At 46.4% G+C, this 24531-nt stretch overlaps 1 long non-coding RNA gene across 1 annotated transcript in view; it reads right to left on the bottom strand.

Annotated features, from left to right (window-relative positions):
* LOC134911146 (uncharacterized) overlaps nt 1-24531 on the bottom strand; it is a 50924-nt gene that overhangs the window by 7649 nt on the left and 18744 nt on the right. The window contains exon 2 of the long non-coding RNA XR_010176351.1: nt 21637-21746. This is a non-coding gene — a long non-coding RNA (uncharacterized LOC134911146). The remainder of the gene's footprint in view (nt 1-21636; nt 21747-24531) is intronic.

Below are 24531 nucleotides of genomic sequence, written 5' to 3'. Positions count from 1 at the left end.
AGTCCAGGCACACACCTACTATGGCATCAGACTAGTCCAGGCACACATCTTCTATGGTGTCAGACTAGTCCAGGCACACATCTCCTATGGTGTCGGACTAGTCCAGGCACAAATCTCCTATGGCGTCAGACTAGTCCAGGCACGCATCTTCTATGGTGTCAGACTAGTCCAGGCACACATCTCCTATGGTGTCGGACTAGTCCAGGCACACATCTCCTATGGTGTCAGACTAGTTCAGGCACACATCTCCTATGGTGTCACAGACTAGTCCAGGCACACATCTCCTATGGCGTCGGACTAGTCCAGGCACACATCTCCTAGTGTGTCAGACTAGTTCAGGCACCCATCTTCTATGGTGTCAGACTAGTCCAGGCACACATTTCCTATGGCGACAGACTAGTCCAGGCACACATCTCTTATGGCGTCAGACTAATCCAGGCACACATCTTCTATGGTGTCAGACTAGTCCAGGCACACATTTCCTATGGTGTCAGAATAGTCCAGGCACACATCTGCTATGGCGACAGGCTAGTCCTGGCACACATCTCTTATGGCATCAGACTAATCCAGGCACACATCTCCAATAGTGTCAGACTAGTCCATGCACACATCTTCTATGGCATCAGCACAGATCTCCTATGGCGTCAGTCTAGTCCAGGCACATATCTCCTATGGCATCAGTCTAGTCCAGGCACATATCTCATATGGTGTCAGACTAGTTCAGGCACACATCTTGTATGGTGTCACAGACTAGTCCAGGCACACATCTCCTATGCTGTCAGACTAGTCCAGGCACACATCTTGTATGGTGTCAGACTAGTCCAGGCACACATGTCCTATGGTATCAGACTCATCCAGGCACACATCTTGTATTGTGTCAGACTAGTCCAGGCACACATCTCCTATGGTGTCACAGACTAGTGCAGGCACACACCACCTATGGCGTCAGACTAATCCATGCACACATCTTCTGTGGCATCAGCACAGATCTCCTATGGCGTCAGTCTAGTCCAGGCACAGATCTCCTATGGCATCAGACTAGTCCAGGCAAATATCTCATATGGTGTCAGACTAGTTCAGGCACACATCTTGTCTGGTATCACAGACTAGTCCAGGCACACATCTCCTATGGTGTCAGACTATTCCAGGCACAGATCTTCTATGGCGTCAGACTAATCCAGACACACATCTCCTATGGTGTCAGACTAGTACAGGCACACATCTTGTATGGTGTCACAGACTAATCCAGGCACACACCTCCTATGGCATCAGACTAGTCCAGGCACACATCTTCTATGGTGTCAGACTAGTCCAGGCACACATCTCCTATGGTGTCGGACTAGTCCAGGCACACATCTCCTATGGCATCAGACTAGTCCAGGCACGCATCTTCTATGGTGTCAGACTAGTCCAGGCACACATCTCCTATGGTGTCGGACTAGTCCAGGCACACATCTCCTATGGTGTCAGACTAGTTCAGGCACACATCTCCTATGGTGTCACAGACTAGTCCAGGCACACATCTCCTATGGCATCGGACTAGTCCAGGCACACATCTCCTAGTGTGTCAGACTAGTTCAGGCACCCATCTTCTATGGTGTCAGACTAGTCCAGGCACACATCTCCTATGGTGTCACACTAGTCCAGGCACACATCTGCTATGGCAACAGACTAGTCCAGGCACACATTTCCTATGGCGTCAGACTAGTACAGATCTTCTATGGTGTCACAGACTAGTACAGGCACAGTAGAGAGCTGCATCCCCCCTCCCCTCACATCTCTCACTGTTTGTCCAACACACCCCACCCACAGCCCCCCTCAGCACACATGCCCCCCTCACACACTCTGCTCCCCTTTAAGTCCCCCTACCCATGGGTCCTCCACAAAGCCTATAACAATAGAAAGCCACCCGGCAATTTATGAGTCCAAGATTCTAGTTTAATATTGTATATTAATATTTAATATTATTATTTTTGTTTTTCAGTGATTTGAAAATCTTTTGAATATCCTTTTCAAAAATAAACATGGGGTGGTTATTTTGCACTACTGTAAAAGTGGTCGTGGTCTCACAAGGGGCATGACCTCAAAGGGAATGCCATATCCATATGACTGGGAAAGGGTGGTGCCTTGGAAAGGTAGAGTGTGACACGAGAGAGAGGGCGATGGGAAGATATAGTAATGACACTGGGGAGAGGAAGAGGGTGACAAGAGAGAGAGGATGATGGGAAGATACAGTAGTGACACTGGGGAGAGACAGAGGATGAAAGGAGAGAGAGGGCGATGGGAAGATAGTGAAGCAGGGGAGAGGCAGTGGGTGACGGGGTGAGATAGTGGGAGACGGAGAGGTAGAGGGTGACAGGAGGAGGCAGTAGTTGTAGCCAGGGGATGGGTGACAGTAGAGCAGAGCCATAACTGGTACCAATACTAGTAAGCAGTGCCATAACTGGTACCAATACTAGTGAGTAGAGCCATAACTGGTGCCAATACTAGTGAGCAGAGCCATAATTGGTATCAATACTAGTGAGCAGAGCCATAACTGGTACCAATACTAGTGAGCAGAGCCATAACTGGTGCCAATACTAGTGAGCAGACCCATAACTGGTGCCAATACTAGTGAGCAGAGCCATAACTGGTATCAATACTAGTGAGCAGAGCCATACCTGGTATCAATACTAGTGAGCATGGCTAAATCTAGGTCAACTATGAATGTGAAAATCTGCATATAGGATCAATCAGGGTCAGATGGGCCCACAGTGGGACTGGGGAAATCCCCAATGGGCCCCACTTCCCTTTTCCATCTTCCAGGTTTCAGACTGCACACCGCCCACCTGATTGACAGGCAGAGGCATCGCAGGGCTTGTCAGCTGCGTTTTTGGAATGCGGTCTGGACAGTGCAGGCGTGTTAGGTCCAATTGTGGTGACGTCACACACAACCGCTGCGACCCTAATCATGGCGGATAGCCGCATGCCTACACTAGAGCTATTCGGCAGGTGCGAAAGCATCACCGCTATGCGATGCTTCCGCACGTCTGCGGGGGTGGGGGGGAGTGCAAGACCCGGTATGCGGGGCAGACTTGCCCTGTGCTGGGTGTCCCCCTCATGTCAAAGATTTCGATCATAGATGAGCGTTTTTTCGCACATCTACCATCAGGTCTGAATTAGGCTTTTTGTTGGCACATCCAATGTTTGAGTACTGCCCCACCCACGGGCCACATTGTCCCACAGTGTGGAGGACAGAGGTGAATAGATGCTGTGCGCTTCTCTATGTACTAACGCCGTACTGAGAAGTCACTAAGAGCACATATCATGGTAGGGACAATTGCCACTGCTATACTTGTGGGATCTATAGATTGTAAGCTTGCGAGCAGGACCTTCCTACCTCTATGACTGTTTGTTATTACCCAGTTTTGTTATATCATTGTTATTTCCAATTGTAAAGCGCAACGGAATTTGCTGCGCTATATAAGAAACTGTTAATAAATAATAACAATCCGGCAGTTACTCCACTCAAACATAGGATGAAGTTAAAATAAGCCCTATCGCTGTTGAACATTCCCGTCCTTGCTGGGCCACTAAGATAAACAGAGACTTTGGGCCCAATAATCAGTTGCACGCAATTTTGAAAGTGGCCGCATCTCGCTGTTTTAAGCAAACTGTGCATACATCATGGCCTACATACGCAACTTACAGCATCTACAAGTGAATCTGAGCCATACACAACATGGACACGTCTCACCGAGGATGGAAAGGGCGTTACTGACCGGCAGCAGGGCATTTGCATGTATGAGAAGGGCCCAAAGGGTGTGTCGTGGCATATGCAGCCTTCACAGCCGGATGTTCTGAACAATGGACGGAAGGGACATTCTAAACCGGGCCACACGTACAGTAAAGCTGGATACAAGCTGCACACTCGTTCCTAACCTGCTAATCCCGTTGAAGAAATCAAAAAAGTACAGACTGAGCAGGAAATGGCACAGATTCATCAGGTGCACACTGATGCGATAGTTGCATTCATTGGATCGGCAGCATTTATCAGGTAGTGTGCACCCAGCGTAAGAGTGTGTTTGCATATATGCAAACTCATAAACACAAGAAGAGGGATATATTTACACCTGGGAAAGCCTTATTTTTGCAGTGTTTCAGGGCAGGTGCAGATACCAGATGATCATATTGCCACCATCAGCTTTCTGATTGGCTGTTTTTGAATGACATACTGTAGATAGGTGTTATCTTTATTACCCAGGCATAGATCATGGCTTCGGCAGGTCCCTCTCGGTGAGGTCTATGGAGAGAAAGATTGAAGTAGGCAGAATAGGAGCGGGGTGCTGCAATCTAGAGATGAGCGGGTTCGGTTCCTCGGAATCCGAACCCCCCCGAACTTCAGCCTTTTTACACGGGTCCGAGGCAGACTCGGATCTTCCCGCCTTGCTCGGCTAACCCGAGCGCGCCCGAACGTCATCATCCCGCTGTCGGATTCTCGCGAGGCTCGTATTCTATCGCGAGACTCGGATTCTATATAAGGAGCCGCACGTCGCCGCCATTTTCACACGTGCATTGAGATTGATAGGGAGAGGACGTGGCTGGCGTCCTCTCCGTTTATAGTTACTGTTAGTAGTTAGTTGATCTGATTGCTGCTTAGCTTATTGTGGGGAGGATTGGGGAGAGCTGTTAGGAGGAGTACAGTCAGTGCAGAGTTTTGCTAGTTTTTTTTAATCCGTTCTCTGCCTGAAAAAAACGCTCCATACCATATCTGTGCTCAGCCTCAGTGTGCTGCATGATATATCTATGTATATCTGACTGTGCTGAGTGCTCACTGCTCACACAGCTGAATTGTGGGGGAGACTGGGGTGCAGTTATAGCAGGAGTACAGTGCACACTTTTGCTGCCAGTGTGACTGACCAGTGACCACCAGTATATTGTCTGCCTGAAAAAGTTAAACACTCCTGTGGTGTTTTTTTATTTATTCTATAAACGCATTCTGCTGACAGTGTCCAGCAGGTCCGTCATTCATTATATTATATAAATATTTACCTGCAGTAGTGTTATATTTTTTTTTGTTAATCTCTATCATCTTTATCATCTCTATATTAGCAGACGCAGTACGGTAGTGCACGGCTGTGGCTACCTCTGTGTCGTCAGTGCTCGTCCATAATTGTATACCTACCTGTGGTGGGTTTTTTTTTTCTATCTTCTTCATACTAGTAGTTTAGGAGTCTGCTGACAGTGTCCAGCAGGTCCGTCATTATATTATATATACCTGCAGTAGTGATATATATATATTTTTTATATCATTATCATCTCTATACTAGCAGACGCAGTACGGTAGTCCACGGCTGTAGCTACCTCTGTGTCGTCAGTGCTCGTCCATAATTGTATACCTACCTGTGGTGGGGTTTTTTTTCTATCATCTTCATACTAGTAGTTTAGGAGTCTGCTGACAGTGTCCAGCAGGTCCGTCATTATATTATATATACCTGCAGTAGTGATATATATATATTTTTTATATCATTATCATCTCTATACTAGCAGACGCAGTACGGTAGTCCACGGCTGTAGCTACCTCTGTGTCGTCAGTGCTCGTCCATAATTGTATACCTACCTGTGGTGGGCTTTTTTTTTCTATCTTCTTCATACTAGTAGTTTAGGAGTCTGCTGACAGTGTCCAGCAGGTCCGTCATTATATTATATATGCCTGCAGTAGTGATATATATATATTTTTTATATCATTATCATCTCTATACTAGCAGACGCAGTACGGTAGTCCACGGCTGTAGCTACCTCTGTGTCGTCAGTGCTCGTCCATAATTGTATACCTACCTGTGGTGGGTTTTTTTTTTCTATCTTCTTCATACTAGTAGTTTAGGAGTCTGCTGACAGTGTCCAGCAGGTCCGTCATTATATTATATATACCTGCAGTAGTGATATATATATATTTTTTATATCATTATCATCTCTATACTAGCAGACGCAGTACGGTAGTCCACGGCTGTAGCTACCTCTGTGTCGTCAGTGCTCGTCCATAATTGTATACCTACCTGTGGTGGGGGTTTTTTTCTATCATCTTCATACTAGTAGTTTAGGAGTCTGCTGACAGTGTCCAGCAGGTCCGTCATTATATTATATATACCTGCAGTAGTGATATATATATATTTTTATATCATTATCATCTCTATACTAGCAGACGCAGTACGGTAGTCCACGGCTGTAGCTACCTCTGTGTCGTCAGTGCTCGTCCATAATTGTATACCTACCTGTGGTGGGCTTTTTTTTTCTATCTTCTTCATACTAGTAGTTTAGGAGTCTGCTGACAGTGTCCAGCAGGTCCGTCATTATATTATATATGCCTGCAGTAGTGATATATATATATTTTTTATATCATTATCATCTCTATACTAGCAGACGCAGTACGGTAGTCCACGGCTGTAGCTACCTCTGTGTCGTCAGTGCTCGTCCATAATTGTATACCTACCTGTGATGGGGTTTTTTTTTCTATCTTCTTCATACTAGTAGTTTAGGAGTCTGCTGACAGTGTCCAGCAGGTCCGTCATTATATTATATATACCTGCAGTAGTGATATATATATATTTTTTATATCATTATCATCTCTATACTAGCAGACGCAGTACGGTAGTCCACGGCTGTAGCTACCTCTGTGTCGTCAGTGCTCGTCCATAATTGTATACCTACCTGTGGTGGGTTTTTTTTTACTATCTTCTTCATACTAGTAGTTTAGGAGTCTGCTGACAGTGTCCAGCAGGTCCGTCATTATATTATATATACCTGCAGTAGTGATATATATATATATTTTTTATATCATTATCATCTCTATACTAGCAGACGCAGTATGGTAGTCCACGGCTGTAGCTACCTCTGTGTCGTCAGTGCTCGTCCATAATTGTATACCTACCTGTGGTGGGGGTTTTTTTTCTATCTTCTTCATACTAGTAGTTTAGGAGTCTGCTGACAGTGTCCTGCAGGTCCGTCATTATATTATATATACCTGCAGTAGTGATATATATATATTTTTATATCATTATCATCTCTATACTAGCAGACGCAGTACGGTAGTCCACGGCTGTAGCTACCTCTGTGTCGTCAGTCACTCGTCATCCATAAGTATACTAGTATCCATCCATCTCCATTGTTTACCTGAGGTGCCTTTTAGTTGTGCCTATTAAAATATGGAGAACAAAAATGTTGAGGTTCCAAAAATAGGGAAAGATCAAGATCCACTTCCACCTCGTGCTGAAGCTGCTGCCACTAGTCATGGCCGAGACGATGAAATTCCATCAACGTCGTCTGCCAAGGCCGATGCCCAATGTCAAAGTACAGAGCATGTAAAATCCAAAACACAAAATATCAGTAAAAAAAGGACTCAAAAATCTAAAATAAAATCGTCGGAGGAGAAGCGTAAACTTGCCAATATGCCATTTACCACACGGAGTGGCAAGGAACGGCTGAGGCCCTGGCCTATGTTCATGGCTAGTGGTTCAGCTTCACATGAGGATGGAAGCACTCAGCCTCTCGCTAGAAAAATGAAAAGACTTAAGCTGGCAAAAGCACAGCAAAGAACTGTGCGTTCTTCGAAATCACAAATCCACAAGGAGAGTCCAATTGTGTCGGTTGCGATGCCTGACCTTCCCAACACTGGACGTGAAGAGCATGCGCCTTCCACCATTTGCACGCCCCCTGCAAGTGCTGGAAGGAGCACCCGCAGTCCAGTTCCTGATAGTCAGATTGAAGATGTCAGTGTTGAAGTACACCAGGATGAGGAGGATATGGGTGTTGCTGGCGCTGGGGAGGAAATTGACAAGGAGGATTCTGATGGTGAGGTGGTTTGTTTAAGTCAGGCACCCGGGGAGACACCTGTTGTCCGTGGGAGGAATATGGCCATTGACATGCCTGGTGAAAATACCAAAAAAATCAGCTCTTCGGTGTGGAAGTATTTCAACAGAAATGCGGACAACAATTGTCAAGCCGTGTGTTGCCTTTGTCAAGCTGTAATAAGTAGGGGTAAGGACGTTAACCACCTCGGAACATCCTCCCTTATACGTCACCTGCAGCGCATTCATCATAAGTCAGTGACAAGTTCAAAAACTTTGGGCGACAGCGGAAGCAGTCCACTGACCAGTAAATCCCTTCCTCTTGTAACCAAGCTCACGCAAACCACCCCACCAACTCCCTCAGTGTCAATTTCCTCCTTCCCCAGGAATGCCAATAGTCCTGCAGGCCATGTCACTGGCAATTCTGACGAGTCCTCTCCTGCCTGGGATTCCTCCGATGCATCCTTGCGTGTAACGCCTACTGCTGCTGGCGCTGCTGTTGTTGCTGCTGGGAGTCGATGGTCATCCCAGAGGGGAAGTCGTAAGACGACTTTTACTACTTCCACCAAGCAATTGACTGTCCAACAGTCCTTTGCGAGGAAGATGAAATATCACAGCAGTCATCCTGCTGCAAAGCGGATAACTGAGGCCTTGGCATCCTGGGCGGTGAGAAACGTGGTTCCGGTATCCATCATTACTGCAGAGCCAACTATAGACTTGATTGAGGTACTGTGTCCCCGGTACCAAATACCATCTAGGTTCCATTTCTCTAGGCAGGCGATACCGAAAATGTACACAGACCTCAGAAAAAGACTCACCAGTGTCCTAAAAAATGCAGTTGTACCCAATGTCCACTTAACCACGGACATGTGGACAAGTGGAGCAGGGCAGACTCAGGACTATATGACTGTGACAGCCCACTGGGTAGATGTATTGACTCCCGCCGCAAGAACAGCAGCGGCGGCACCAGTAGCAGCATCTCGCAAACGCCAACTGTTTCCTAGGCAGGCTACGCTTTGTATCACCGCTTTCCAGAATACGCACACAGCTAAAAACCTCTTACGGCAACTGAGGAAGATCATCGCAGAATGGCTTACCCCAATTGGACTCTCCTGTGGATTTGTGGCATCGGACAACGCCAGCAATATTGTGTGTGCATTAAATATGGGCAAATTCCAGCACGTCCCATGTTTTGCACATACCTTGAATTTGGTGGTGCAGAATTATTTAAAAAACGAGAGGGGCGTGCAAGAGATGCTGTCGGTGGCCAGTAGAATTGCGGGACACTTTCGGCGTACAGGCACCACGTACAGAAGACTGGAGCAACACCAAAAACGCCTGAACCTGCCCTGCCATCATCTGAAGCAAGAAGTGGTAACGAGGTGGAATTCAACCCTCTATATGGTTCAGAGGTTGGAGGAGCAGCAAAAGGCCATTCAAGCCTATACAACTGAGCACGATATAGGAGGTGGAATGCACCTGTCTCAGTAGCGCACGCAGGGGGGGTTTCTGAGTACCCAGAAACACCCGCGCCAATTCATTGTCACCTGTACCACATTGATCAGACAGTGACCACGAGGTACGGATGCGTTGCATCCGTGTACCGCAAGTGCAGGGCGCAGCTGCAACTTGAGCTTATATTACAGAAGAAGCCGCTGTACACCAGAAGTGCCCAGTGCCCCCGTCACATTCCCCCCCCCCTCGAGCTGAGCACTACAGTGGACAGCTCAGGAGACCGCGGTAGCGTCTACATTCCTCACAACCGCCGGGAGACAGGTTGAAGAAGTTGCCCGGCCGTGCTAAGTGTGCAGTGAGTGTGGCCGGGCTGCTTCTGTGTGTACACAGTATAGTCTGCTGATGACAGTGAGAGGATGTTTACCGGGGAACACTCCCCTCCTCCTGTATGCACCACGGATCCCAGCCGAGGCTTCTGGTGACCTGCCTTACGTAAGCCCTGAGTGAATTTGAAGGACTGTCCAGTTGGCTCAGGTAGTACCATGCCACAGTTTGCTGCTTGCTATTGATCTCACATCAGCTTTTCCTCTAACATGTACATGTTTTTCTGTTCCATTATTATTATTATTATTTTAAAGCATTCTCATTTTGGTTACTGCCTGTGTCAGACTCTCTTAGCACTTTTCTCCTCTGTGCCAGCCTTATGCTTTTTTCCTCTCCTCTGTGCCAGCCTCTTTTCCTCTCCTTTCTCTGCATCAGCCTCTCTGCTCATATTTCAGTGCCAGCCTTTCTGTCCATCCTGTCTGGGCCAATTTCTCTTGCCTTCCACTGTGACAGACTTTCGGACCTTCCTCTGTCTGTGCTAATCTTTCTGCCCATCCTCTCTTCCCTTCCACTGTGCCAGTCTTTCTGGACTTCCTCTGTCTGCACCACCGTTTCCACCCATCCTCTGTCTACCCCAGCGTCTCTGAGCTAGGTTCTATGCCCGTTGTGTCTGCACCAGTCTCATTTTCCTTCTATCTTTGCCATCCACTCTGCCCTCCAACTATGTCGCTCCTCTTCTCTTACCGTGTCAGTATCTCCCCCTTTCCTGCCTTTGTGCCATTTACTCTCCATCTGTCTCCTGTTTGTGTATGTCTGTTCCTTTCTTTTCCCCCTTTTTATGCATTAGTTATTTTATACCGTATGTACAGCTGTCTTTCCATATTTTTCTCAGCCTCCCTGCCATTGTGTTTGTGTACAGTATCTCTACATTGTGTCTGCCACTGTTTTGTCCTCCTTTGTATGTCTGTCTATCTTCATTTACCTCTCTTTTTATATCTGCCCTCTATCTATCTATCTTCTTATAAAAAAATGCATGGAAACCCCCCTTTAAAAATCCTGCGTTTGCCCCTGTGTCTCAAGCGCAGTGGAGAATGATTTCAACGTTGTGCAAGGTTCTGCAACCTTTTGAACTTGCCACACGTGAAGTCAGTTCAGACACTGCCAGCCTGAGTCAGGTCATTCCCCTCATCAGGCTTTTGCAGAAGAAGCTGGAGACATTGAAGGAGGAGCTAACACAGAGCGATTCCGCTAGGCATGTGGGACTTGTGGATGGAGCCCTTAATTCGCTTAACAAGGATTCACGGGTGGTCAATTTGTTGAAATCAGAGCACTACATTTTGGCCACCGTGCTCGATCCTAGATTTAAAACCTACCTTGGATCTCTCTTTCCGGCAGACACAAGTCTGCAGGGGTTCAAAGAACTGCTGGTGAGAAAATTGTCGTGTCAAGTGGAACGCGACCTGTCAACATCTCCTCCTTCACATTCTCCCGCAACTGGGGGTGCGAGGAAAAGGCTCAGAATTCCGAGCCCACCCGCTGGCGGTGATGCAGGGCAGTCTGGAGCGACTGCTGATGCTGACATCTGGTCTGGACTGAAGGACCTGCCAACGATTACGGACATGTCGTCTACTGTCACTGCATATGATTCTCTCCCCATTGAAAGAATGGTGGAGGATTATATGAGTGACCGCATCCAAGTAGGCACGTCAGACAGTCCGTACGTATACTGGCAGGAAAAAGAGGCAATTTGGAGGCCCTTGCACAAACTGGCTTTATTCTACCTAAGTTGCCCTCCCACAAGTGTGTACTCCGAAAGAGTGTTTAGTGCCGCCGCTCACCTTGTCAGCAATCGGCGTACGAGGTTACTTCCAGAAAATGTGGAGAAGATGATGTTCATTAAAATGAATTATAATCAATTCCTCCATGGAGACATTCACCAGCAGCAATTGCCTCCACAAAGTACACAGGGAGCTGTGATGGTGGATTCCAGTGGGGACGAATTGATAATCTGTGAGGAGGGGGATGTACACGGTGATGAATCGGAGGATGATGATGAGGTGGACATCTTGCCTCTGTAGAGCCAGTTTGTGCAAGGAGAGATTAATTGCTTCTTTTTTGGTGGGGGTCCAAACCAACCCGTCATTTCAGTCACAGTCGTGTGGCAGACCCTGTCACTGAAATGATGGGTTGGTTAAAGTGTGCATGTCCTGTTTATACAACATAAGGGTGGGTGGGAGGGCCCAAGGACAATTCCATCTTGCACCTCTTTTTTCTTTCATTTTTCTTTGCGTCATGTGCTGTTTGGGGAGTGTTTTTTGGAAGGGCCATCCTGCGTGACACTGCAGTGCCACTCCTAGATGGGCCCGGTGTTTGTGTCGGCCACTTGGGTCGCTGAGCTTAGTCACACAGCTACCTCATTGCGCCTCTTTTTTTCTTTGCGTCATGTGCTGTTTGGGGAGTGTTTTTTGGAAGGGCCATCCTGCGTGACACTGCAGTGCCACTCCTAGATGGGCCAGGTGTTTGTGTCGGCCACTAGGGTCGCTTAGCTTACTCACACAGCTACCTCATTGCGCCTCTTTTTTTCTTTGCGTCATGTGCTGTTTGGGGAGTGTTTTTTGGAAGGGCCATCCTGCGTGACACTGCAGTGCCACTCCTAGATGGGCCAGGTGTTTGTGTCGGCCACTTGGGTCGCTGAGCTTAGTCATCCAGCGACCTCGGTGCAAATTTTAGGACTAAAAATAATATTGTGAGGTGTGAGGTGTTCAGAATAGACTGAAAATGAGTGGAAATTATGGTTATTGAGGTTAATAATACTTTGGGATCAAAATGACCCCCAAATTCTATGATTTAAGCTGTTTTTTAGGGTTTTTTGAAAAAAACACCCGAATCCAAAACACACCCGAATCCGACAAAAAAAATTCGGTTGAGGTTTTGCCAAAACGCGTTCGAACCCAAAACACGGCCACGGAACCGAACCCAAAACCAAAACCCGAAAAATTTCCGGTGCACATCTCTACTGCAATCCCTTCATTGCGGACCTACCCGCGATGTTTTGCGTGATTCCCTGCTTTGTATCGCTGTGGGCAGGGCTGCGATGACAATGATGCAACGAAGACATGGTGGTGGCTTGTGGTAGATTAGCCCAGTTTTCCAGGAGCCAGGAGTCTCTCCTCAAATTCCTCAGTCTACCTCTACCAAACATTCAGGGGCAGTGGGTAAATATGGAATCTGCATTTCTATGTGCAAATGTTATTTCTGCTACTGTATATTCGAGAGGTTTTTGAAGTTTTGTCTATGCCTCATTTCACAAGCAAATAAATGGTTAAAACCTGACAATGCAACAAATGCTGGGTGGAAACCGGACACATATGCTACTTGCCAAGGGGATCCGGTCATGTGACCGGTGCTCGGGATCCCGGCGGTCACCATGCCGACACCGGGGTCCTAACCTTTGCCAAACTGCACAACTTGCAATGCATCTGATTGAGCCTATGGACAGAAATGCGCTACTTGCAGCTTTTGTGAGCAGAAATTACTCCAGTTTGCAACCAAATCTGCATCTGGATCATCCAGATAACTAATAATATAAATAACATAGGCTACTAAAATGGTACAATAGCAGTGCTACTACATAACCAGGCTTATCAGGAAGGCTTGCAGAGCTCAGTTACCATTACATTGTATGATTCTGTGCGATCCAGGAACCAATATTTTCAAACTCAAAGTCTCAGCTGTTTCCTGGTGTCTTTCACCATATAAAGCAGCTCTGCCCAGTATCTGTTGGAGATGTCTCAACCTAACCCTCGGGTGATGGCCGGCCCTGTGCATAGGTGACCCAGACACCAGGGAAACCCTGTGATGGCCCCGCCCACCCTGAGCACATGACATCTTGACATCACGCAGAGGGGGCGGAGCTGCCAGTACCTGGAACTGCAGCACTGCCTAGAGTATCTTGAGGACGCTTCAAGCAGCTGTACAGACTGCAGGGTATACTTACTGACTTATAAGTTTTCCTCTCTGGGAGAGGCCCAGAGAGGAGAAGCAGGTGGGTGACGATGGGCCGCAGCTATTTGCCTCATTATGCCCACTCCTTATGGAAAAGCTGCTGCTATTGGCCACTATTTGCATTGGGGCAGGGCTAAAATGATGCGATTAGCATATAATCACATCGTTAGGCCCGCCCCCTCCGCAGGGACCACAGACTGCCTGTATTTATCCCCGCGTTCTGCCTACTTCACTAGGAAGTGGGTAGAATGTGGGAGGGGTGCCCACTTTTCTGTGGCGGCGGAGGTATACCCTAAAAATCAGTTGTCTTCCGCAGAAACCGGAAGAGTAGTCAGGTATTCTGTAAGGTTCATGCCCAGAGAGTCTTTCGGTGGCACAAGAGCAGCGATCCTGGTTGCAGGGCGCCATTCCAAGCTACAGCCTGATTTGTATTCTCTGTAGCGCTGCATAATATGTAGGTGCTATATAAGTAAAATAAGGTCCTGCATGTTTCCCACAGTCACAAGAAACTAGTACTGATGGGTTAGAACCAGTTTTCCGGATATCTGGGCATAATAGCATAAAACGAGCAGTTGTTATTCTCCATATAAACGTGAATTGAAGTCACATGGGAGGGTACATTATAATATAGCCGCTATATCGCAGTGTGCTCAGCCCCGGTACAGCTGCTCTCCTTCCAACACACAAGGCCAGTCAGGGCAGGTCTGAAGTTAATTTGAAGGAATATCAAAGTACAATAGCTTGCAGGAGAGAGACAAGTGTCGGCCTGCACGGAGAGAGTTACAGTGAGAGCTGGAACCTGCTACGTCTCATATACAAATAGACGCATTTCGTGCCGTTGTGTCAGAAAAGCTTTTTGTCAACTGTGTAATGAGTTGTTTTTGTTTAAAGTAGAAGTCAGACATTAGTGCTCTGGAAATGTTACACTGCATGTTAATTGCTGTACGTACTTCACTTTACCTCATGTATCCAGTTCCTCTTAACTCTTTCTGTTTAGTACTCAGCCTTGTTCTAGGACTGTGTTCCCAGTTGTGAAGCACACTATATAAATAAATGTTAATGTTTGTGCTAGCCAGTGCCTCCTGAGCCATTTGGCTCACCGCACATCCCTGCTGTAATCATACCGGGACTAATAAGCAAAATTACATATCAATATATAAACTTTTTTAGTTGGGGAACCAGGACAAAAGCTACTTTATTGAAGCCTATGGCCTTTTTACCGCTAGCGCCGTATCCCACCGCCTCCACCGCTCACGCCGACTCCCCTCCCCCCGGCATACCTGTGTGCAGGTAGTCTGGTCCCGGAAACCAAACTCCTCCTCCCCCTAGCAACACAGCCAGAGGTCCTTCCGGCTGCAGGGAAAAGGAGCCCGGGACTCAAGTCTGCCTGCTTGCCGGTGTCCGGGAGGTGCAAGACCCCAGGGAGGTGACGGAGACCCTCGCACAACCTTCTGACAGGTATCGCGGGGGGGTCTCTGTCACCCATTGCGATGTCAATCGCATGTTAGTACATATGCGGTGGGCGGCCACTGCAGTGGGCAGCGATGTATTTTAATTAAAGATGTGCACCGGAAATTTTTCGGGTTTTGTGTTTTGGTTTTGGATTTGGTTCCGCGGCCGTGTTTTGGATTCGGACGCGTTTGGCAAAACCTCCCTGACAATTTTTTGTCGGATTCGGGTGTGTTTTGGATTCGGGTGTTTTTTTTTCAAAAACCCCTCAAAAACAGCTTAAATCATAGAATTTGGGGGGAATTTTGATCCTATAGTATTATTAACCTCAGTAACCACAATTTCCACTCATTTCCAGTCTATTCTAAACACCTCACACCTCACAATACTATTTTTAGTCCTAAAATTTGCACCGAGGTCGCTGGATGACTAAGCAAAGTAACCCAAGAGGGCAGCACAAACACCTGGCCCATCTAGGAGTGGCACTGCAGTGTCAGACAGGATGGCACTTCAAAAAATTGGCCCCAAACAGCACATGATGCAAAGAAAAGAGAAAAAGAGGTGCACTGTGGTCGCTGGACGGCTAAGCTAAGCGACACAAACACCTCAATATCACAGGAAATAATTGTTCGAATCAATGGTATTATTGGTCCAAATCACTGGAAGAAAATGACAAAATCACTGGAATTATTCGTTCTAATCAATGGTATTATTGGTCCAATTCACTGGAAGAAAATGACAAAATCACTGGAATTATTCGTAAACATTTGTAGAAAGTCGCTGCTTTCTGATTACAGAAATGCTCAGATATTCCTGTGAATCCACAATCCCTTCCCAGAGGAAAAAGAAATTGAGAAACCGTTGTTTGAGAACGTTTGTTCTCTTTCCCTTACAAAGGAACAAACCCCTTTCCAAGAAGACTGACGTTTTTGGGATTATGGAGACATATTGTTTTTGAATATAAATCCTAAAGCAGGTGGTGTATTAGAGCAAAAGAGTGCAAGAGACCAGCCATGCAGTTTCTGAAATATTATGACAAAATGTTACTGTATTTCATAAGCACTCATTCCTAACTCTGCTAAGTACTGTTTGGTATACTGTATTTGGCTTCCATGAGGTAGTTGTCCATTATTTCAGCTTCCATTGACCTTTTTGAAAGCGGTAGAAGTTATCGATTCTTTTTTTTTTTTTTTCCCTATTTTTAATTTTCTCCTGCATAGCCCAGTAAAATGTTGCAATGTTAAGTATTGACTTGTGCCTTCTGCTGGTCCACTTCTTCACCAAACCCAGCCAAATCTCATCCTAACCCTCTATTACAAGTTCTCTATGTACCCCATCTGTGTCACCCATGTCTGTCTACCCCTCCCCTTTAGATTGTAAGCTCTCACGAGCAGGGCCCTCTTCCCTCATGTGCTTATCCTTTGTCTTACTTTAATAATCTTCAACTGTACCACATCCAGCAGTCTTCTGCCACCTGATACTTATTCCAGTGTCATCTGCTGATGTAACTATGTGTATTTACCCTGTACTTGTCCTATACTGTCATCAACTGTAAATTGCTGTTTTCCTGTTTGATTATTTATGTACTCTGTAATTGGGCGCTGCAGAACCCTTGTGGCGCCATATAAATAAAGGATAATAATAATAATAATAATAATAATAATAATATAGGGTGTATAATCCCCAGGTGTATCTCACACATCACACAGTACAGTATATAGGGTGTATAATCCCCAGGTGTATCTCACACTTCGCTCAGTAGAGATTACAGGATGTATAATCACCAGGTATATAACACAAGTCGCACAGTACAGTATACATACTGGTCACAACAATGCAGCAGATATTGAGCACTGATCAGGATACTAGAAGCGACACAGAGCTGCAAGATAGAGCAATGGCCTACTGTACTGCACTATATATGTATACTGCTGGTCACCAAAATGCTGCACTGTCCTACTATATACTGCTCACAATAATTCAGCACAGATATGGAATGGATACTTGCAGTGACAGAGCTGCAAGACAAGATACAGCAATGGCCTACTGTACACAACTATATACTGTTGGGTCACCAAAATGCTGCACTCTAATACTATATATACTGCTCACAAAAATGCAGCACAGATATGGAATGGATACTTGCAGTGACACATAGCTGCAAGATACAGCAATGGCCTACCGTACACAACTATATACTGTTGGGTCACCAAAATGCTGCACAGTAATACTATATATACTGCTCACAAAAATGCTGCACAGATATGGAATGGATACTTGCAGTGACACAGAGCTGCAAGATACAGCAATGGCCTACTATCAGGATCCATTTCCAGGACACATTATCACTACCCCCACAAGAAATCTACTTCAAAGGCCTCTCACACTGAGATTTTTCACACCTACACAGTAGGAATTGGCTTCTAACACCTTTCCAAAAGACTGCCTATCCTAGGATAATTGACTAAATCAGCAGTTATTTTATTTATCACTTGCTTCAAATATACCCAATAGGTTATAGCAATAACTTTGTTCATAAACCCATTATAATTTTGGATCACATACCGAATTGGGGGAAAACAAAACACAAAAAGTAAAAAAAGAAAAACAAAACACTTCTTTCTCTCCCTCTCTCATCATCATATGCAGCTCAAACTTATAGTAATCTGTCATTGATGACCAAATGTATACGTATTGCTCCAGCTTCATTCTTTCACTCCGCCCACCACGTTCTGCAGTTCCTATCACACCATCACAGGCTTCTATTCTCCAATCCCTTGGCATTTTAAAAAGAAAACACAGGCGCATTCGTGGGAAGCGAGCAGGCCAGAAATGTATTTCCCCCGGTAACCATCTAAGTCCTTTGCCCACCTGCTCACCCCCATATTCAAAGAACAATCAAATAGAAGTGATACCCAAAAGACGGCCCTGTGTTTGGAAGGACAGAACTGTCAACTCTCGCTTTGTGACCCCCATACCCAGAGCTCCTGCACTTAACATACAGAAAACTGAAGGCCCTCTGGCATGCCCAATCAGGTCAGTCCTTTGTAATGCCAGATCTATAAGAAACAAGACTGCAACAATTGCTGACCTTATTGAATCTGCAGATCTAGCCTGTATTACAGAGACCTGGCTAGATGAAAATGCAGCACCTATATTGGAGGCTGCAGTACCAACAAACTACTCATCCACAACCCAAGACTGGACCGCAGGGGTGGCGGGGTGGCTATCTGCTTCAAAAAAGAACTTAAACTTAGGGTCCACCCTATTGAAATTATTAGCTCATTCGAGTGCATTGCTGCCCGGAGTTCGACAGGATTAGGTTTCAGAGTACTTCTCATTTATCGGCCACCTGGAGATGGAAAGATATTTCTACAAGAAATTGCAGACACTGTTGCTGGCCTGGTTCTGGAACATCAAAGATGGCTCATCCTCGGGGATTTCAATGCATGGGTGGATGATGAGCTCTCACACCTTGGCCAAGACCTCCTGTGCACAATGAATGGTCTGGGCTTCACACAGGTCATTCCCTCTGCCACACATAAAAGTGGTCACACTCTCGATCTTGTCTTTCAGATTGGATTAGAAGTCACTGACCTAAAAATAAACCCAGTCATCTGGTCAGACCACTACTCCCTCTGGTTCTCAGTTGCAACCCCTCAAATAAGATCTCTGCCCGCGGAGTTGACCAGGTATCGTCCAATGATGGGTATGACTCCCCAGGCTCTTGCAGCAAATCTGGATTTTTCTGCTATACTGGGTGCCTGTGAAGATCCCTGTTCCCTAGTCCGTTATTATAATAGGGATGTTATGGCTGCAATTGATATCGCCCCTGTGCATATAAGACCTCGCAAACCACAACGTCAAGCTCCATGGTTCGACAACAGTGTTAGTGAGCTCAAGAAAAGGGGGCGTAGACTGGAAAGACGATGGAGGAAGACTAACCTAGTGGATGACAAAATAAAACTAATAAAGCATAACGAAGAATATCAATCGACAATCACTCGTAAGAAATCACAGTTCCTGTCAAATGAGATCACAGCAGCAAACAATAGGACAGCTCAACTTTTCCGCACAGTGGAGATGCTTTGCAAGCCAGCATGCCTGCAGACTGATGAGACCCTCTCCCAGGCAAGATGCAACGAGTTTGCAAACTTCTTTGCAGATAAAATATCCACCATCCGGGCTGGAATCTCCACAGTACCATCAAAGGAGTGCCAAACTACAAAGCCTGCCAATATAAGATACCTGCCTTCATGGACCAGCTTTCACCCAGTGGATGTAAAGGACACTGCTGAAATTGCTCGGATTTTGCGTCCCACCACCTGTGATCTGGACCCAGCCTCAACCAAGCTTCTAATAGGTTGTATGGATATAATTGGTCCTGTCTTTGCAAAAATTGTTCAATGCTCTTTGCAGACAGGCATTTTTCCTGGACCCCTAAAGGAAGCAATTGTTAGACCGCTTCTTAAAAAACCTAATTTAGATCCCGACTGCATGACCTACTACAGACCGGTATCAAACCTTCCTTTCCTAGGAAAGGTTATTGTGAAAGTGGTTGCAAATCAACTGGAAACCCGCCTGACAACCCATGATATTTATGATCCATTTCAATCAGGATTCAGGAGAAGACATAGCACTGAAACAGCCCTGGTGTGTGTGTTAAATGATCTTCTGATGGCAAAAGACAGAGGTGACTGTTCAATATTAATCCTTCTGGATCTCTCGGCAGCATTTGATACCGTGGACCATGGGCTTCTGATTGAGCGACTGATACATTTCTGTGGTCTGGATGGCACAGTCCTAAGCTGGTTCAAATCATTTCTCACAGGCAGGTCACAGGGAGTATCGTCTGGATTATACTCATCACCACCAGTGCCATTGCCATGTGGTGTCCCACAAGGTTCTATACTATCCCCCATGCTTTTTGCAGTATACATGCTCCCATTGGGCGAAATAATCAGGTGCCATGGCCTGGTCTACCACTGCTATGCAGATGATACACAACTGTACTTGTCCTTTGTCCGGGCACTGATAACCCAATAGCAACCCTAAATGGCTGTCTAGCTGAACTACAGGAGTGGATGAGCGCCAGTTGGCTGCAACTGAATCCAGATAAAACAGAGGTCCTTATGATACGACCGCAACATCAAAGGACAAAACTGCAGCATAGCCAACCAACTGGACTTACACTCGGGGATTCAGAATTACAGACCAGTGATCGTGTGCGGAATCTTGGCGTTGTCCTGGATGGTGGCTTGACACTTAAACATCAGATATCAGCCACAATCAAATCCTCATTCTTTCACCTGAGGAACATAGCCAGAATCAAGCACCTAATTCCCTCAGATGATCTGCCACAAGTCATACATACATTTGTATCATCTCGATTACACTACTGTAATGCCCTCTACCTTGGTCTACCAGCTAAAGAATTGCAATGCTTACAGCTGGTGCAAAACACAGCTGCCAGGCTGTTAACCAACCAGCCCCGTTCTAGCCACATAACACCCATCCTCTACTCCCTTCACTGTCTTCAAGATTGGCTTACTGAGTTTCAAAGCATTACATGACCAAGGCCCAAGGTACCTGAAACAGCTTCTGACCCCATACTGCCCCACTCGATTACTGCGATCTGTAGATGAAGGACTTTTAGCAGTACCTAGAATCTACCGTAATTCATCTGGGGGTCGAGCTTTTAGTCATGCGGCTCCGACTCTATGGAACTCGCTTCCCCGCACAGTGCAAGAGGCCCCAACTATAGAATCCTTCAAAAGTAGACTCAAGACATTCCTGTTAACTCAAGCATAATGTCCCTTTTAGTATCTTCATGCTTCTGTATTTTATGAAAATGTACTTCATTATTTTCTGTACTATATCATGCTATGTATCTGTTAAGCGCCTTGAGTCCTATTGGAGAAAGAGCGCTATATAAATAAAATTATTATTATTATTATTATATTACTGTACACAACTATATACTGTTGGGTCACCAAAATGCTGTACTGTAATACTATATATACTGCTCACAAAAATGCTGCACAGATATGGAATGGCTACTTGCAGTGACACAGAGCTGCAAGATACAACAATGGCCTACTGTAGTGTACTACTATAAGTATAATTATATACTGGTGGTCCCCAGTCCCCACAATAAAGCACACTGAGCACAGATATTTGCAGCACACTGAGCACAGATATGGAGCTTTTCAGGCAGAAAACGTAGATATTTGCAGCACACTGAGCACAGATTACGGAGCTTGTCAGGGAGAGAACGCAGCCATGTCCTCTCCGTTCAATCTCCAATGCACGAGTGAAAATGGCGGCGACGTGCGGCTCTTTATATAGAATACGAAACTCGCGAGAATCCGACAGCGGGATGATGACGTTCGGGCGCGTTCGGGTTAACCAAGCAAGGCGGGAAGATCCAAGGCTGCCTCGGAACTGTGTAAAATGGGTGAAGTTCGGGGGGGTTCGGATCTCGGAGAACCGCACCAGCGCATCTCTAGTTTTAATACATCCTGCCCTGTCTCACCTAAATTGGATCAGGTAGGAGGTATGTGTGCTGCGGAATATTCACCTCACAAGCTGTGACAAGACTTCCTTCATGCTATGGATGCGCACTTGAAGGCATTGGACAGTTAGGCGGGATCTCTGACAAAGCCTTCCAGGTACTCCATCCTCCATCGCCTAGAGAAGGAAAGATAAATAGCTGGTTATGTGAACGAACAAAATAATAAGAATTTACTTACCGATAATTCTATTTCTCATAGTCCGTAGTGGATGCTGGGACTCCGTCAGGACCATGGGGAATAGCGGGCTCCGCAGGAGACAGGGCACATCTAAAAAAGCTTTTAGGTCACATGGTGCGTACTGGCTCCTCCCCCTATGACCCTCCTCCAAGCCTCAGTTAGGTACTGTGCCCGGACGAGCGTACACAATAAGGAAGGATCTTGAATCCCGGGTAAGACTCATACCAGCCACACCCATCACACCGTACAACTTGTGATCTGAACCCAGTTAACAGTATGATAACACAAACGAAGTAGCCTCTGAACAGATGGCTCACAACAACAGTAATAACCCGATTTTTGTAACAATAACTATGTACAAGCATTGCAGACAATCCGCACTTGGGATGGGCGCCCAGCATCCACTACGGACTATGAGAAATAGAATTATCGGTAAGTAAATTCTTATTTTCTCTAACGTCCTAGTGGATGCTGGGACTCCGTCAGGACCATGGGGATTATACCAAAGCTCCCAAACGGGCGGGAGAGTGCGGATGACTCTGCAGCACCGAATGAGAGAACTCCAGGTCCTCTTTAGCCAGAGTATCAAATTTGTAAAATTTTACAAACGTGTTCTCCCCTGACCACGTAGCTGCTCGGCAAAGTTGTAATGCCGAGACTCCCCGGGCAGCCGCCCAGGATGAGCCCACTTTCCTTGTGGAATGGGCCTTTACAGATTTAGGCTGTGGCAGGCCTGCCACAGAATGTGCAAGTTGGATTGTACTACATATCCAACGTGCAATCGTCTGTTTAGACGCAGGAGCACCCAACTTGTTGGGTGCATACAATGTAAACAACGAGTCAGATTTTCTGACTCCAGCTGTCCTTGAAATATATATTTTTAATGCTCTGACAACGTCCAGTAACTTGGAGTCCTCCAAGTCGCTAGTAGCCGCAGGCACCACAATAGGCTGGTTCAAGTGAAATGCCGAAACCACCTTAGGGAGAAATTGAGGACGTGTCCTCAATTCTGCCCTGTCCGAATGGAATATCAGATATGGGCTTTTGTATGACAAAGCTGCCAACTCCGAAACTCTCCTGGCTGAAGCCAGGGCCAACAGCATGGTTACCTTCCATGTAAGGTATTTTAAATCTACCGATTTTAAAGGCTCAAACCAATGAGATTTGAGAAAATTTAGAACCACGTTCAAATCCCACGGTGCCACTGGAGGCACTATTGGGGGTTGTATATGTAGTACACCTTTGACAAAAGTTTGTACTTCAGGCACTGACGCCAATTCCTTCTGGAAGAAAATTGATAAGGCCGAAATTTGAACTTTAATGGACCCCAATTTGAGGCCCATAGACAATCCTGCTTGCAGGAAATGTAAGAATCGACCCAATTGAAATTCTTCCGTTGGAGCCTTCTTGGCCTCACACCACGCAACATATTTTCTCCAAATGCGGTGATAATGTTGTGCGGTCACTTCTTTCCTGGCTTTAATTAAAGTAGGAATAACTTCCTCAGGAATGCCCTTCTCTTTTAGAATCCGGCGTTCAACCGCCATGCCGTCAAACGCAGCCGCGGTAAGTCTTGGAACATACAAGGTCCCTGCTGAAGCAGATCCCTTCTTAGAGGTAGAGGCCACGGATCCTCCGTGAGCATCTTTTGAAGTTCCGGATACCAAGTTCTTCTTGGCCAGTCCGGAGCTACCAGTATTGTTCTTACTCCTCTTTTCCGTATAATTCTCAGTACCTTTGGTATGAGAGGCAGAGGAGGGAACACATACACTGACTGGTACACCCACGGTGTTACCAGAGCGTCCACAGCTATTGCCTGAGGGTCTCTTGACCTGGCGCAATACCTGTCCAATTTTTTGTTGAGGCGAGACGCCATCATGTCCACCTTTGGTTTTTCCCAACGGTTCACAATCATGTGGAAAACTTCTGGATGAAGTCCCCACTCTCCCGGGTGAAGGTCGTGTCTGCTGAGGAAATCTGCTTCCCAGTTGTCCACTCCCGGGATGAACACTGCTGACAGTGCTACGACATGATTCTCCGCCCAGCGCAGAATCCTTGCAGCTTCTGCCATTGCACTCCTGCTTCTCGTGCCGCCTTGTCGGTTTACGTGGGCGACTGCCGTGATGTTGTCGGACTGGATCAACACCGGCTGACCCTGAAGCAGCGATTTTGCCAGGCTTAGAGCATTGTAGATCGCTCTTAGCTCCAGTATATTTATGTGAAGAGACGTCTCCAGGTTTGACCACACGCCCTGGAAGTTTCTTCCCTTTGTGACTGCTCCCCAACCTCGTAGGCTGGCATCCGTAGTCACCAGGACCCAGTCCTGTATGCCGAATCTGCGGCCCACTAACAGATGGGCAGTCTGCAACCACCACAGGAGAGACAACCTTGTTCTCGGTGACAGTGTTATCCGCTGATGCATGTGCAGATGCGATCCGGACCATTTGTCCAGCAGATCCCACTGAAATGTTCGTGCATGGAATCTGCCGAATGGAATCGCTTCGTACGAAGCCACCATCTTTCCCAGGACTCTTGTGCATTGATGTACTGACACAGTTCCTGGTTTTAGGAGGTTCTTGACAAGTTCGGATAACTCCCTTGCTTTCTCTTCCGGGAGAAATACCTTTTTCTGAACCGTGTCCAGAATCATGCCCAGGAACAGCAGATGTGTTGTCGGGGTCAATTGAGATTTTGGAAGATTTAGAATCCACCCGTGTTGCTGA

This window comes from Pseudophryne corroboree, chromosome 4 (genome assembly GCF_028390025.1).
Source record: "Pseudophryne corroboree isolate aPseCor3 chromosome 4, aPseCor3.hap2, whole genome shotgun sequence".
NCBI lineage: Eukaryota > Metazoa > Chordata > Amphibia > Anura > Myobatrachidae > Pseudophryne > Pseudophryne corroboree.
The sequence above is the reverse complement of the archived record's forward strand: the minus strand, read 5'-3'. Positions and strand labels throughout refer to the sequence as shown.